Source organism: Enhydra lutris, unplaced genomic scaffold (assembly GCF_002288905.1).
Source record: "Enhydra lutris kenyoni isolate GAN:26980312 unplaced genomic scaffold, ASM228890v2 scaffoldscaffold27, whole genome shotgun sequence".
In the NCBI taxonomy this organism is placed as follows: Eukaryota; Metazoa; Chordata; class Mammalia; order Carnivora; family Mustelidae; genus Enhydra; species Enhydra lutris.
Window position 1 is genome coordinate 12851337 of NW_019154111.1, and position 17706 is coordinate 12869042.

The 17706-nt window shown below is 46.0% G+C and overlaps 1 protein-coding gene across 6 annotated transcripts in view; it reads right to left on the minus strand.

Annotated features, from left to right (window-relative positions):
* LOC111151940 (nuclear respiratory factor 1) overlaps positions 1-17706 on the minus strand; it is a 146533-nt gene that overhangs the window by 5715 nt on the left and 123112 nt on the right. The window lies entirely within an intron of this gene.

Sequence of the window (17706 nt, forward strand, 5' to 3'; positions counted from 1 at the left end):
AAAAAAAAAAAAAAAAAAGATTTCATCTTCTGTATTTCACCTCAGGATCAGGGATGGAATAAATCTGGCCTCTACGACTGGGTGATGAAGTGACTGCCTACACAAAGCTGTCCCGAGAGTGAAGGCTGACAGCAACTCCATCTCTGAAAAGCTTTACGGAGGGCAAAATTCCATAGACCAGGTCATTTCATAACCCCAAATGCCTCGAAATCCCAATGCCATTGTTCTCTACACGTGGTTTCAGTCTATTTCCACCTTAAATCAGCGCATTACCATCCTACTGTGGGGATTTTAGAATTTCGGAATCTCTCTCTCTCGCTCTCTCACACACAGCCATTTTGGCATGGGATTAGATTAAATCGTCTCAGCAGCTCTGACCCAGTGGCCTTCCCTTCCGCGGAGGGGCTGGGGGAGGGGCGGGAGGCCAGCAAGCCGGTGCACTAAGTCGGCGGCTGCCCTTGGAGGAGAGATGATTAAATGCTGAGGTACAGTAATCAGGCTGGGATTGTCCCTGCATCTGCTCAGCCGGGCCCTGATTAGCCCCAATCTAGAAGGCGTATGTTAATCTCAGTTTGTATTCTGGGTCATTTCGATTGATTAAGCAACAGGAAGCCCTTCACATTCTACATTAAAGGTTGGACGTTCTTTTTTGTTTTTCCGAGAGACCCTGTACAGTCCTAGCAGTAAGTCTCTTGGCTTTGTGCAGCACTTTTCAAAGCCCTCTTAGACCCACTGCCTCTCATCTGGTTTTTGCTCAGACCCTAGAGAGCAGGCAGGGCAGGTGGTCCTCCCTGTCGCAAATGATAGGCAAGTTCCTCTGGCAGAACCATGGACTTATCCTAAAGGCACATAGTAGAAAGTCCTGAAGATTTAAAATACCCCAGTCTCTAGGACCCCAGTATTTCAAAGCCATTAAGAAACCTTAGCATTGGGGCGCCTGGGTGGCTCAGTGGGTTAAGCCGCTGCCTTCGGCTCAGGTCATGATCCCAGGTCCTGGGTTCAAGCCCCACGTCGGGCTTTCTGCTCAGCAGGGAGCCTGCTTCCTCCTCTCTCTCTGCCTGCCTCTCTGCCTACTTGTGATTTCTCTCTGTCAAATAAATAAATAAAAAATCTAAAAAAAAAAAAAAAAGTAAATTGTTACTTTAAAAAAAAAAAGAAACCTTAGCATTCATTCAGTTTAGTAAATCCCTTTCTTTTTCTTTAAACTCAAAAGTAAACAGATAAAAAGTTTATATATATATATATATAAACTGAACACAGAGCAAGAGAGACTGAGTGGTCTTTGCCCCAAGATGACTGAATTGTGGCAAAGCCATGCATCCAGGCTCTCGATCGGGGAGTCTTTCCACGCACCCACCCGCCCTGACCGGGGAACAACAGGCCAGTGGGGACCTGGAAAGTGGAGGACCACCCTCTCTGGGCTCATTGCTGCCTCTCCCCTCAGGCCTCCAGGCAAGGTTTACGGAACTGGCCAAACTGGGAAGAGGCCAAAGGTGCCTCGGGAGCCACAGGTCCCAGCACAAGGATTTCCTTGTCCGACAGCAGTCAGACGAAAATCCCTGGAGGAACTGCTGGCTCCGGGACCCCATTTCCCTGTAAAAGACGAGACCCGACCCTGCTCATTCCTCTCCCGCCTGGGTATCACATACTCAAAACACATGGTCAAACACACTCCTCCCAGTGTTCCCCCAGGGCAGAAAGCGGCAATTACGTCCCTCCAGTTGCTTAGGCTGAAAACCTTGCAGTCATCTTTGACTTCACAGGCCAAGTATCAGCAAATCCTGTCAACCTCCCCTTCACATAACCTGGAATTCAGCCACTTCTTTTTGCTGCCTCCCTGGACAAAATCCTATCATCTCTTGTCAGGACTACATTTAAAAAAAAATTATTTTTTTATTTTAGTGAGAGAAAGAGAGAGGGGCATGTGTGTGTGGGACAGAAGGGCAGAGGGAGATTAGATTAAGCAGACCCCATGCCCAGCACGGAGCCCCAACACAGAGCCTGACGTGGGGCTCGACCCCACAACCCTGAGACCATGACCTGAGGTGAAATCATGAGTCAGACGCTCAACCGACTGAACCACTCAGGTGCCCCGCCAGGACTATGTTTTATCTTCCTTCGTAATCTCCCAGCTTCAGCCCTTGTTCCACTGTAGCCAGAGGGATCTTCTCAAACCTCCACATGACACGATGGGTATCAGGACAGCCTCGGAGGAGGCTGGCTCTGATAAAGCTCACACACTTCTAGCCAGCACCCTTCAAAGGCCTCCATTCAAGTCAGATGACCTTCTCGGGGAGGAGAGGCAGGGAGACCGACCTCGGAGGCGGCCAGCCTTCTACTCAGAGTGCTCCAAGGAGACCCCCACAAGGTCCGTTCTTCGAGGGACCTGCTCATCTCACCAGGGCCATCATTTCATACAAGGTGATCGTCTGTGTCTTACGTTTCCCCCTTTGAGGAGAATCTCGATTTTAACAGAGACTTCATTTTGAAAATAGGTAACACACAGAGGGCATAGTAAAAAAGGTATGAAAAGGGTAGAGAGTTGAAAAAAGTCAGTCTCCCTCCCAGAGGTAACCACTGTGGCCAGTTTCTTGGCTGGCCTGTAGTCCAGCTGAGACTGTGCATTTGGAAATGTGTGTATGTGTGTCTGTGTATCTTGAACAATGCATTGTTCAAATGGGGAAGATACACAGACACACATACACTCTTCTGCCCCTCGCTTTCTCAGGATCTTTACTTACAAGTATGAAGAGAGTGGCTTTATTTTATTTTTTTTTTAGTGGCTGCCAAGTATTCCATTTGTATGAAGGTGCTTTATGTTTTTTTCATGTCAGCTGGGTCATGTGCTGCCGTTGTAACAAGGTTTGAGGGATGCACGTGGCGCCCAACAGTGTGAGCCCCCCAACAACACGCTTATGAACTATAGCAGGATCTGGAGGTGCTTGATTTTGATTAACCAGCACTTGAACGACTCACACCTTGGCTTTCCGATCTTTTGCTGTTGTGCCAAATGTACTGCATTTCTCAAAATGCAAGGATGAATACCAACGAGGTGACTTCTTAAGAGATCTTAAACTTTAAAATTTCCTAGGTGCAGTAATGGGGAGACTCCAAACTGGTCTGCTCAGCCCAATTCCTTTCAAGATTCAAAATAATCTATCTCTAGTGGTGGGATTTAAGATTAAGGCACAACAGGGGAATATACTTTTGGACAGATATTTGTCTTCAAGCCCCTTAAATCATATTACATGGGTGGCAGATAAGGCCATCACCTCATAAGCCTGGTCTTGTCTTCTAATATAAGTGACCATGTGCTCATGTTAAGGGGCTTGGCCTTGTCTTCTGCAGAATAGGAGGCCATGAGGTTTATAGTGGTCTGTCTCTGATGGTGGGACCAGGGGAGGCTTTGTGGTAAACCATGGGCGCCAATGAGAGTAACTCTAAAGGTCAGGGTCACAGCCTTGCACACTCTGAATTTATCATTCATGAGCTGATCTACTCTATTTCTGACCTCTCCCGAGGTAATGAGTTTCATCACTTACCTACTGTATAATGGAATACACATACATGTGGATGTGTGGATGTGCATATATGCAATTTATTTACTTAGGGGAATTCATGTACTTTCCTCAAGGCTAACTCTTTTAGGGGCGCCTAGGTGGCTCAGTCGTTAAGCATCTGCCTTCGGCTCAGGTCATGATCCCGGAGTCCTGGGATTGAGCCCCATATTGAGCTCCCTGCTTGGAGGGAAGCCTGCTTCTCCCTCTCCCACTCCCCCTGCTTGTGTTCCTGCTCTCACTGTGTCTCTATCAAATAAATAAATAATATCTTAAAAAAAATGATTAACTCTTTTAGCACTCTGTGATTTGATGAATACATCTGTATATCAGAGTTAGATAAATCTTCTTGAAATATTGTTTGGCAATGGCCATCCCAGCCCACCAAAAAAACCCACAAAACAAAATAAAACAAAACAAAAAACCCCCAACTTTTGATGGCTGTCTACTACGGGAAAAGTAAAGTCCAAATAGTTACTGGTCTGAAGGATTACAGCAGCCTTTCCCACACTCTCTATCCTCTCTTCATTACAACCATGCCTGTCTCCTTAGTGTACCCTCACGGCCACATGCCAGTCTCTGGACGACCCCTCTGCCTCCTAGCAGCATGCCCTCCCAATGTGAGTCCTGTCCTTCCAACAACTTCCACATCAACCGTCATTTCCTGGAGTCACCCTGGATAGAACAGCCCACCAGGTTTTTTTTCCTTCCTGGGATTTTACTCCCTCCACCATTTGGCACCAGCTGTGTGCTAACCCGTTTCCAAGTAGTTAGTGCTGTTCTCTGTATAATCAGCTTGCTTAGATTCTGGAAGGACTGTTCTTTAAATACTGAGCAGCCTGAACATAGTAGATGCTTAATAATTAAATAGGACTATAGATCGTGTTCCTCGTCATTTTCAGAAACTTGGTCACATTCCTATCAGCCTTAGCCTCCACAGACTTGGCACTTTTCACTCTGCTTCCCGGGGCGGTGGGATTTTCACAAGACTCTCAAGGCAGCGTAGCTGAACACTGTAAGGTAGTTCAGGCGCATTGTGTGTGAGGGTAAAATAGGCTGTTTCATTTCCATGAAACGCTTGCCGGTCAGAGACCACACGTGACTCTTGGCTCTGCCACTGAACGGCTTGTGAACCTCGCTTTCCTCAAATGTAGAATGGTGGCTGCTAATCTCACAGGGCTGCAGGGGGCTAGACGCGCTGACTTAGGCGAAGTCTGGCACCGTGCCTGGCACACAGTCGGTGTACCATAAATGTCAGCTCCTTTGAATAAGAGGTCTGATGAAGTCTGGTGGGGTCACAGGCGTGTGACTGAAGCTCTCAGGAAAGAGAAATGAAAGCAGTGATAGCACAGATCTTTCTGCAGCGATCTGTTCCTGCCAGGAAGCACATCATTCGCCAAAGGCCTTCAAAGATGTAAAGATTAGAGATAAAAGCCCTGAAATCAGGGCAGATGGACTGGCAGGCAGCTTCCTGTCTGAAATGCAGCGATGGGCAGAACTGGCACTGCAGCCGCACGAGGCCATCTATGGACGAGCCGCCAACTCACTGTGACGGTAAATAAATAATCCAGGCGCAACCACTGATCAATGGTTGGAATGTTACATATGCGGTCAGGGGCAGGAGGATATGATGTCATCACTCTGATAAATTTCTCAGCCCCTCCAGATAATACCAACATAGGCGCAAGCATAGCAGAGCGCAGAGTTACCGGCCCGGCCACGGTCACCCAGACCCAGACTGCCCTGCCCCCACCCTGCCCCGCGACAAGATAGAGCAGGACAGACGGCCTCAGGAAGAATGGGCCTTTCATTTGCCCTCACAGTCTAGGAAACCTTTGGGAATTGTTGTTTGCTGAAACCGAATCTTTTAGCCCAAAGGCCTTCCAAGTTGGTCATGGAAATATCTTGAGCTGGGGGGAAAATATTGATGGTTGTGAGAGAGAAAGAGCTAAACAAAGAAATTTATCAAATAAGTACAACATTTGGTGAGAGAGAAAGAATTTTTAAAATTTTAGAGAGGGAGACAGTGTGTGCTGTGGGGAGGGCCCAGGAAGAGGGAGTCCCAAGCAGACTCTGCACCTGAGCTCGGAGCCCGACACGGGGCTCAATCCCATGACCCTGAGACCATAACCAAGAGCCTGATGCCCAACCGAATGCATCACCCAGGTGCCTGAAAAGAAAGAATTCTTCTTCTTCTTTTTTTTTTTAATTTATTTATTTACTTGACAGAGATCACAAGTAGAGAGGCAGGCAGAGAGAGGAAGAAGCAGGCTCCCTGCCGAGCAGAGAGCCCGATGCAGGGCTCAATCCCAGGACCCTGAGATCATGACCTGAGCCAAAGGCAGAGGCTTTAACTCACTGAGCCACCCAGGTGCCCCGAGAAAGAATTCTTAAACCCAAAGTAAAAATTTACAGTAAAACACCTTCTGTAGTTAACAGATGTGAAAGCTAGCTACGTGTATCAGCAAAAATGCTAGCTTAAATGCGGAACCAGAAGACCGTATCTGGAAAGGATAGGAATTAATAAGTAAGAAATAAAGCCATGAATTATATTACCTAAGTAAGTTCTGCAGTTTTTAAAGGGCCATCAAGCATTATCTTCAGGTTTTCAAGGGGTGACAGGCAGGAGTCCTTTAAAGACAGAAGTCCTTTGAAGTCTTAGTTGCAGGCTTGAAAAAGAATTTACACCAGTGACTGATGTCTAAGGCAAGCCACTATTATATGAAGAAAAATAGGCATTAGGTATGTACTGGTATAGAGATGGGAGAACGTGAAAGGAAATCAGGAAAGAAGCTAGTTGAGTAGGTGAGTGGCAGATAAAGAGATCGAGAATAACAAATGAGGACCAGATAGATGGGAAGAGGACAGTCACAGGACAAAAAGGGGAAGGTCATGGAAAGAATGAATGTCAATATCAAATGAAAAGGTGATCCAGGGAACCTTCCTGATACTAAGACAAGGAGGAAACAAAGAAAAAGTATTTCTCTTCCAGTCTTTCTGTTTCTGTTATTTTAGCTGCTTCTGGGACATTTAATCTTTCTTTTCCGTGTTTTCTAAGTCCATGGCTTTTGGGTGCATTTGAGGGATTTATGGATTAAAATATGTATTACACCTGAGAATACATGAGTATTCTCATGAAGCTGATAGCAGCCTTACAGGTACCTTGGTGTAAGAGGCACTTCTTGGCATACAAGTTTTTCTCCCTTTTGGCTAGACAATGTCACCCCTCGCTTGGAAAAAACCACTTTCTGTGATAACTTTCATAGCAGAAATTCTTTCCTTTGCCTGATTTTTCAGACCACCAGGAAATTCCTCTTGCCCTCATCCCATAAGCTAAATGTTAAAAATAAATTCACTTCTACTTTCTTAGTAAGTATATTTCAAAACATTTTGGAGGTACAATTTTATAGTTTCCTTTTGAAACTACTGGAGTGTCCAGGAACACTAATGAAGTCAGGGTTTTGTACTTTTGAACCATTGTGGGGTACTAACCTACAGGCTGAGCTCCCAACGTAGGGCAGAACAAGCTGACTTCGTTCGAGGTGTGCTGATCTGCCCAATAGGGCTTTAAACTGAAAATGGCAGGGGACGAAAGTGTTCAACTAAAGTTTGTGGGACATATGTATGCTCAGGAGGACATCTGACCTGACTATACGGAGGACAAGAGATGCCTAGTAAAATCCAGAAGAAATCCCTGGGAAGAAGGGGGACACTCAAGGTCCCCAGAGTCTGTGCACTAGTGGACAGGGTATGAGCAATATGTAAAGTGTCGATTTTTTTTTTTTTTTTTTTAGGATTTTAAGTAGTCTCTACACCCAGTATGGGGCTTGAAATAACCCAGAGATCGAGTCACACGTTCCACTGACTGAGCCAGCCAGGCGTCCCAAAAGTGTTGATAATTTTAAGCAGAAAGAAGAAGAGGGTGGGGAGATGGGGGAATTGGGTGATGTGCCCTAAGGAAGGCACCTGATATAATGAGCACTGGGTGTTTGTTTGTTTGTTTGTTTGTTTTAAGCACTGGGTGTTCTATACAACTGACGAATCAATGAACTCTACCTCTATGTTAGTTAACTGAATTTAAATTTAATTTAACTAAAAAAATTTAAAAAAATAAATAAATAGCAGTGCCAAGAGGATAGAAACCTCAGGGGAAAGTCAGCATGCTGAGTTTGCCAAAATCTGGTGTAGAAATGAATGTAAGAGCCAATCAGGAGCTACCCAGAATTAGGAATGGAGATTTATTTATTTTTCTGTTGTTATTTTCAGTTTTACTTAGGGAAAGTTTCAAATAGGCACAAAAGGAGAGAAACTAGCCTCTCTCTCAAGGAACCCTCCCTCTGCCACCCTCACTTCTTTTAACTGAATAGGCATAGATTGAGCCAGAAAAGCTTCCAAAGATGTCTACTATTTTCAACCCCTCACATTTAGCACAATCTGTAGAGTACCATTTAGAAAACAAACACACACTAAAAAACTCTAAGAGCACATAAAGAGCAGAATTAATTGGCTTTTAGCAGTGAAACACCTAAAGACAGCAGGGTGGAAAGCAGAAATAAATAGTTATGGGGGCTTGGCAGTCACAAAAAGAAATCTATTTCAATAAACTTCATTTTGTTCAACTGTTAATCCTGCCTTTCCTACCTGGACTATATTTAGCATAAACAAATTGATAATGGAGACAAGTTCTTTACGAAAGAATTTCAGCTTCTGCCAGAAAGGCAGAAGGAATGACAACACTAGAGGAATCTCCATGTGTTATCTCTGCACAAAATCGACGGCTAAGACCATTCGGTGGCTGAAGGACTGAGCGGAGAGCGGAGGGCTCTGCCATCTTTGTCGGACGCCGCACCTCTGGAACCCTATCCTGTGGCCGCTACCTTCTTTCCCCAGAGAAGAGCCCCCATGACGTCTGGCCAGCCACAAAGAGTCTGACAACACAGAACTAACTTTCTTTCTCTCTTTTCTTTCTTTTCTTTTTTTTTTTTTTTTTTTTAAGATTTTATTTATTTGTGTGAGAGAGAGAGCACAAGCAGGGGGAGCGGCAGGCAGAGGGAGAACCAGGCTCTTGGCTGAGCAAGGAGCTCGATGTGGGACTCCATCCCAGGACTCCAGTGTCATGACCTGAGCCAAAGGCAGAGGCCTAACCGACTGAGCCCCCCAGGTGCCCCAACACAAAACTTTCAAGAAGCACAGAGCCAGATGGTCCCCTGGAACGTGGTGCGGAAGGGTGGCCACAGGACACTGCCTCCCTGTATACCCTGGTGCCCAGGGTACACAGCCATCCTGACAACTTCCCATGGAGGGTTTTATAAACCCTTCAGTAACCATGCTAGCACACAAGGAGGATGTACAGTCAGCTCTCACTTGAGCCGAAGGGAGGGTCCGCCATTTCTCTGATATCTCCCCTCTAAACTGGAATTTATGATGTGCTTTTCTTGTAGCAGACTTACTTTCCTAATAATGTCTTCCTTATGCTAATATGAAAACTAATTTATATTCCTTAAGTCCCCAGCAGCTGGGTGGAGGGTGGAGGAGATGGTCCAGGCTTACATTGGACTGTGGAGAGAAAACCTATAAGGCTCTAAAATGTGTCATGACTAATCTGCATGACAGATAATCTGGATGTGGCAACTGAGAGTTGACTATATTTACATTTATAAAACGGACAACAACTCTGTCTCATGGGGCTGCTGTGAGGATAAGGAGTGTTATATTTACATGATTTAAGTTCTGGAGAAAAAGAACAAGGTCTAAATTTGAGGTAGTTTTGTTATTTCACATAGGTTTCCTCTCAGGAGTCAAAGCTACCACACAGTGGCTACCAGAGGCAGACAAATGGAGGAAGCAAGATTCAAGATCCTGCCCTTGGTCCCGAGAGTTGCTAAAAATGGAAGGTACCACCAGCTCAGGGGTCCACGCCCGTGTGCTGTCTACACTCCACTTTGTACACGAAATGAAGAATCTGTGTACACACTCTTGGCCCTTGAGCATTCACATGTCCTCTTGTTAGCCAGAAACCTCTCCAAACAGCAGGGCCGTGAAAGCTTAAGGAGGGAAGACCAGGAAGCAGACCAGCTGAAAGTGGATCTTCCTAAAATTCAAGTCCTTTCTCATGGTTAAAATTCATTACTATTATTTTGGGTGTATGTGAGGACATGAGATTCTTGGAGGAAAACAATTTTTTTAAGGTGGGAAGACAAAGATCACAATCTAAGTAATATGGGTGGAAGGAGTTGTTCCAAAAACATCCAGGCAAATTCCAAATTCCCTTTTTCCCTTCCAACAAAGCTGAAATAGAAACTCCAAGGCTGGCTAAAGCAGTCCAGAAACCATTTCAAAAGACTAATCTCTGACGCCGTGCTATCCAGCAGAACTCGCTGTGAAGACGGCCATGTTCTACTTGTGCGCCCGTCAGCATGGTGGCTGCAGGGCCCATGAAATGTGGCCTGCAGGGCCAAGGAGCTCAATCTTTCCTTCGGCTTTAACTAAACAGTGCGGCTCTCAAACCTTTCCCGAGCTTCCGGTGAGCCACCTCCACAGGACAAACATGCCTCAGCCGGGCACATGCTGCAGAACACGGTAAGAGTTGCTTTTGTTAACTGGAAACTCAATCTGAAACTGGATGCTTTGCCGTCACCTAAAATATGTTTTCCTCACATTTCCCTTATTTATATCACGGGGGTCTTTTCCCCTTTGCTGCTCTACCCCATCAACTTATTTTAACCACCACCCCCCTAGGACCCCAGGTGAGGAACTCCACCAGCACTGGAGAACAATGCAGAGCGGCCTCTGCAGTATAGGACTGTGAGCAGGACGGAAAGGCTGGGCCGGGCAAAACCCGCAGAGTGGCCGGACGCCGGCTTCAGGAGCCGATCTGATAGCACGGCTGGTCTCACTCAGAGCAGTGTCTCGGTTTCCAGATTTAGACCCCATCAGTGATTTTCAGATCCAATTGCCAGCTTTAGAACGGAAAAGATGTGTTTATCAATTTCACTCTGAAAACACCATTTAGCCTCAGAAAATCTCTAAATTGGGGCCTTTCTAATGATGAAGATTTGGTGTAATTATAATGTCACAGGCAATTGTGCTGACAAAGCAAAACCAATATGTCTCCTTGCTGGGTCTTTGCTCTCAGTCTGACCAACAGGAGGAGAAAAGAGGCTTTGTCAGGAGCAGATGTGCAGTGGGAGGCCCCAGGAAAGCAGATCTGTTGAATGGAGCAGGTGCCACTTAGACATTCACTTTGCTGACTCCAACCACAACCTTCCCTTCATTTGATATCCTGCTCTTGGCAGGAGGATGGGGAGAGAGCATCATACAAAAAGGAAGCATGTTTATCCTGTTCAGATTACGGCTCTGCCGGGCTGCTGCTGCTGGGTTCTGCACATTTGCTCTTTATTAAGCAAATGGTAGAGCTGGGAAGTGAATCCCTGGATTTACACAGGTAACCTGAGAGCCAGAGGGCCCCAAACCAGACTGGCTGCGACATACAAGCTATCAGAGTTAATAACAGTACGCTGACATTCCTTCAAAATCCTAATGGAAGCATAAATAAAAAGAGGAAAGTCCACTGTCCCCAAGAACCTTAAAGACTTCACTCTGAAAGAACTTTTCCTGTCATGATATTCTGGGTTCTTGTGTGAACAGTGATCAATCCCCTTTTCACATGCTCAGTTAAAACCTACTTTTTCATCCACATATTAAATAGAAATGACTCCAATTAAAGCTGACCTGTTATGGCTCTGGATTTGGTATGCCCAAAAAAAAAAAAAAAAAAAAAAAAAAAAAATTCCCTTTACAGATTATTACCTGCAATGACAGGCACCAAGATTCTGCTGGAATCATCTAAGACCAGAATCTGTCTTTCGAATACAAAGACTCAGAAAGATGTGGGGACCTAAAGGGAAGGAGAATGAGATAAGGACACATGTAACTTGGCCCTCATGACACTGGGGACGGAGAGGAGACTGGTCTGTCCATCTGCCAGGTGGCAGACACCTTCCTGGGAACCTCTGCGCTGAAGCTCTGGTCTGAGTCTTTTGCCCAGAATGTCCCTGGCTCACCAAATTCCCCCAGCCAAGGGTACCGGAGACAGTCCGACTCAGGAGTTGTGAAGGTATGCCAGCCTGGCTTGACAAGGTGTGCTAATTCCCTCTGGGGCCCTGGGGAGCCAAGTCTGGAGACACTCAGCTTTTAATACAGAAAGCACCGAAAAGCTACCTCGGAAGGACACGGCCATGGCGCAGATGAATAATAAGAATAGAGACCAGTGTGTAGTGGCCTGTCATTTCACTGTAGAGGCTCTTCCTTTCTGTGATCCTTAATTCTTCAAGCAGCAGAGCCTCGATTAGCAATTTTTGGCGTACCGATGATGAATGCCTGAGGCCACCCACGTTTATAACAGTCTACGGGAGACGATACACTCCGTCTGGACAAGCAGACTCGGCAAGGAGAAAGAACAATCTAACCATCACACTGACACTTTCAAGAGACAGTCCTGGTCCTTCTGGAGGTATCCACCGGTCAGCGTTTTTACTGGAGACAAAGGCACCCAAGAACCCTGACAATGAGAAGCCCCTCCGGCTGCGGGGGCTCTGTCTGATGAGTGACAGGAAAGACCTGGTCACTGCGGAGAACTGGACCTCAGTTTTGTTTCTCTAGCATGCCTGAGGAACACAGTGTGCTTTATCAGGAACAGAGGCCTTCCGAGGCAGGGATTCTCAGGGACTGGGTCTCACACTGCTCCCTCCAAATGGAGGCTTCCTGGACCAGATCCTAAGACTGTGTCCCAGAGGAGCTAAAAGCCAACCCTCTGAAGATTAGTTTCCTTCCTGTTCAGTCTGAGTGTTTAACAGCAGCCGCAGCAGTAACAGTAGTGAAGTCACTGCACGCTTACTGTTCCAGCCGCTAAGGGAGGGGCGCTAAATACTCTCTGTGACCCCTAAAGTTACCGCGATCAACATATTTCCCTGGATGGGCCAGAACGGGGAGTCGGAAAAGCTGCCATTTCCCTCTGACAGCTATTCTAGAAGGGATTTTGGATTTTAGGCGGTAACTGTGAAGGGTGTCGGGAAGGAGGACAAGCTTCAGTGCTAGAAAAGGGCTGGGAAGGGACCCATCTGGGGCAGAGAACTGTAACTGTAAGCCTCTCTGGGTATTCTCGAACTGAGAGCCCAGTGTACACCTCTCTGTTCCTATTGCAGAAGCAGCCATGTTTCCGTTGTGAAATCTGGAATTCATCCAATAGTCACGGCTTCTTTCAGGCTCGTGACCCACCGGGCTCTGGATATTTGATCCTTTTGGGGGTCACAATAAATCATTAAAGCGCCTCGCCTCAAGATGCCTGTAGCCAAGAGGAGGAATGTGCATTTGTAAGGCATCTGGGTGGAAACGCGTGCGGCCTGGGTAATACGTATAAAGAGACGAGGAAGCGGGTCTAGGTGTCTCCATTGCCCCTTGTCTCAGGTCTCCCTGCTCAGGACTCTGCCGTGCACAAAAATAGGCCAGTTCTTCTTGCAACCCTTTTTCCAGCTGTTTACTGGTTGTGGATTACTGCTGTCACATGGTAGTGTTTTGTTTTTGTTTTCAGCAAGCCAGGCTGTGTATGAGCGGAGAAGGTCAGTGCTCCCATGGCAAGGCTCGAGAGGTACTGGCGTTGTCCTTCCCCGTGCAGAGGGGGTCCAACTTGCCAGAGGAGCAGTGTATCTGCTACAGACTTTAGATCAATGCTAGCCAATATAACTTTCTGCAACGATGGAAATGTTCTGTATCTGTGCAGTTCATCACAGTAGCTACTTACACGTGGCTATTTACATTTAAAAAAAATTTTAAAAAGATTTTACTTATTTCAGAGAGAGCGCACGCGTGTGCAAGACCGAGCGCGGGGGCGGGGTGCAGAGGGAGAGGCACCGGGAGTAGCAGACTCCTCACTGAGCAGGGAGCCAGAATGGGGCTTGATCCCACTACCCTAGGATCATGACCTGAGCTGAAGGCAGCCACTTAACCAATGGAGCCACCCAGGTGTTCCATACTTATTTACATTTAAATCTGAATAAATTAGAATAAAAAATACAGTATCTAAAGCCCCACATGGCTGTTGACAGCTTTAACAATGCGGCTGTGACTGAAAAACTAAATTATTATTTTGGTTAATTTTAGTGAACTCACATTTAAATTCAAACACAAATCGTAGCTACTGTATTAGACAGCACACCTCTATATCTTGGGTTTTGATGCCATTTATTTATTTGCCTCTGCTAAGATTTATTGTGACACTGACTTCTAAGGTGAGTAAAATCAGGCCATAACCACGCCTTAAAACAATCCTGCAAAACAGTGACCCACACAAAGAACAGTTGAATCAGTTGAACAATAAAGACAATGGTTTTCCCTTGTTTTATATCTCCTTGACTTCCTTGGTTGGCTGGGTTGGCAAGAAAGAGTGAAGAGGAGGGAAGGGGCCCACATCAGGCAGTAGAGAGTACTGGAGAACTGGGTTTGGTTTCCAGTTTCACCATGTAGTTCCTGAGTGACCCTGGCTGAGTCCCAGCTTTAGCTGCCTCCACAAAAATAGGGCTCCCAGCTCTGTTCTAGCCACCTTACTGGGTGCAGATAGAGTAATGCAGAGGGTGCTTGCTTAGTCCTTGGCAAGAGGGTTATGGTGATGGTGGTGGCCGTAGTGGTAAAAACAGAAAAGGAAAGAAAGGAGAAAGAAAAGAAAATGATGGTGGTCAATGTGTAGAGTCAAAAAGCAAAAAGAGTAAAAGTGAAAGTTATTTTCCTGGTGTGACATCTACCAACATGCTTCCAGAATGATAACTATCCATTTCAAGAAAAGAGCTAGCTGACTTCAATAGGGAAGTGCTGTCTGCAAAGAAAGCGTGTAGTCCAGAGGACATCCGGAACATCCAGGACCCAGGCACTGCCACCTTTTTGGAGGAGCAACACTGACATGTTTCTTACATCAAATTATACTGACATTTCCACTGAGTCTTCTGGGAACAAGTCCATATACTAAATGTGTCCAGAGAATGAGGAGCACAGAAAAAGGGAGAACGAGAGATGTATTTTATAGTTTATCAAGATGAGGACTGGCATTTTCTCTCTTATTATTAAAGAAGAGCTGGATCAGAAGGACATCCAGAGAGTAATAACGGAGGACGGCGGTGGTGAGAGTAAGGACAAAAGTGACAGAAGTCCCCCTTTCATGACGGAGATTGAAAGCCAACGCAGCTGTGAGATCTGAAGAGCGATTATGGCCTTGGGAGGAACCTGGTTGTATCAACTACAGCAAACTACGCACTGGGAGAAAGCAGCAGACCTCGGCCCAGGACGGTGATGGGACCAAATCCAGTAGTTCCTTCAACTTCCTTCCCTCAAGGCTATACTGAAAGAGCTTCTGATGTCACATTTTTGCAGCCTTTACCTCTGGCACAGAAATCCTTCAGCTGCATAAGGTGAGCATATGGATTTACCCTGGAAACAGGGAAGCACACCATACTCTGCATTCTGAAGCGCAACCGGGCAAATTCTGGGGAAGGATGAAATTCGGGGAGTTGAAACTGATGTGGGCAGCTCATAACTGTTTTATGTTTACCGCGTATCTATGTGCCAAGCACTATGCTAAGCACTCTACAGGAATCATTCTCTCTGTTCAACACTCCCATCAACCTCATGAGCATGGAACGACCATTAGCCTAATTTTAGGGTTTAGGCTTGGAGAGGTTAATTTGCTTGCTCAAGATCACAGAGATTGGTAATGCTCTTTTAGAGTAAGCTTTTAGAGTAAGCAGCAAGGCAGCAGACCCTCCCATCTCCCTCGCCCTTTTTATTCTCAGCACTAGACCAGAAAGCCACAAAGGTAAATGACCCCAGCCACCACTTCTATAGCAGAAGCTCTTAATCCTTTGGCGGGTCGGGGGAGGGACGCAAGGGGAGAGGGGTAAGAGGGAGAGAGAAGGGGTTCTCTAATTTATTTGCACTTCTGATCAGAGCTATGGATCCCAGACAAGTACAAAAATTTTATACAGAATCTCTTAGGGTCCAAGCCTCCAGGTTAAGGATGCCCTAATCTTCTTATGATACATATAAAGTAGGTTTCCACAGAGAATTAAAGCACACGCATGCTGCCTCCTTCGGATCCAGCTACATTCACCTCTTTATGATCAGTACAGAACAGACCTTTCTGCCATCCTGTCTCACTTGGGAGGCCTTGCAGAATAGGAATGTGTGTTCCGATCTCTCATGCAAAAACTCCACCCAGGAATCCTGCTCTCTTATCTGAACTTCATGTTTTTGTCCTCATCTATCTATTCTTTTATCCATTTTGCTAAAAAGATCAAATTTTTTTAAAAAAGGTATTCCAATGAGCATAGTTGAGATTAAATTAAACTGGAGAAACATACATAGTTTTAAGTTTTTTGGGGGGGGCACGCCTGGGTGGCTCATTGGGTTAAGCCTCTGCCTTCGGCTCAGGTCAGGATTCCAGGGTCCTGGGATGGAGCCCTGCATCAGGCTCTCTGCTCAGCAGGGAGCCTGTTTCCTCTTCTCTCTCTGCCTGCCTATCTGCTTACTTGTGATCTCTCTCTCTCTCTGTGTCAAATAAATAAATAAAATCTTTAAAAAAAATAAAAGTTTTTTTTTAATTGAAGATTTTATTTATTTATTTGAGAGAGAAAGAGAGAGAGAGAGAGAGAGACAGACAGACACAGCAAGAGAGAGCACCAGGGAGCCTGAAGTGGGGCTCGATCCCAGGACCCTGGGATCATGACCTGAGCCGAAGGCAGATGCTGAACTCACTGAGCCACCCAGGCACCCCTTTAAAAGTTTTTAATAGGGTCAAAGAAAAGTAGCCAAGTGGAAAGCTGAAGACATGTTCAGTGTGAAGAAAAGGAGAAGACAGAATTTTTTTTCTAAAGGAATTAAAAATTGATTTCCCTTGATTTGGCAGTTGAAATGGGTAGTACAATGCACACTGGGTTTACAGTGCAGCAAGATGGAGAAGGAAAATGTTTATTCAGTTGTAGGAAATTAATGCTGATGAATTTTAAGGGGAACCCTCAGGTAGCAGGGCTGCTGCAGGCGCCAGGTCAGAACAAAGAGCGGCATACTGCACGGCAAAGAAATGAGAAGGGCTGCTCTTTCTGTAGGTATAATGTTAATGCCTTGTAATCAGTTTTCATTTTCAAACAGATCCAGCCCTCTAGCCCATGTCTCTCCATTCAGGGCGTGAGGAAGGTAGCTGGCCCCAGGTCCTAGCCAAGACAGCACACTCAGTGTGGATGGCGTCTGGGTGTCAAACAGTGGAGAAAGATGCATTTTCCAAACTCTCTGGCATGGCCCAATCAAGGGCTGGAGGAAGAGTCAAAGGGAAGGCACAGTGTGGAGCAGAGGAAATAAATTAGCCACCAACTAGGTCGGCGCAGAAATGTATTTCCCCAGAGCCCTTTCTACCACCCTGTTTTCTAGTTCCTAGAGACAGGTAGCAATGCTCAAAGAGCTCTGGCATAAACTGAATGATGGCAGGAGTGCATGGACAGAAGCTTCTAGGGGGTAAGGAAACAACTCATAAGCTGGGTTTACTTCCTTGGGAACATCATCTATTCATCATCCCCAAACAATGTCCCTTGTTCTAAACACCGACACCCTCCCCTCAATCAAATGAAAATAAGAAGACATGTTCATTAATTGCAAAGTGATCTGCTCACTAAAAATACTAAAATGTGATAGCTGATCATCGAATGGTTCTATAATTTCCACCACTGGAGAACCAGAGACCTATAGGCTCCCCTAGGCTAGCAAAGGGATGTGTGTGCACTCACACAGGCAGAGGGGAGGGCTGATGGGCAGGGGGCACTTGACATCAGAAATCACCACAGGCTCCCTACAGCCATCAGGGACAACTGTGGCAGACGGGCACCGCGGCTAAGCTAGACAAAAGCAAGTGGCTTCTACCAGGGATGGGGAGAAAGGCCTGACATTCCCAAACTTATCTGTTCAACACTGGGAAACAGTGATCACTCTGTATTTGTGGAGTCACATCGAAAGGAGACAGCATCACTGAGTGGCGTGGAGGCAAACTGCCTGAATTCAAATTCCACTTCCGCCACACTCTGTGTGAACCTGGCCAAGTTACTGAAACTTTCTGTGT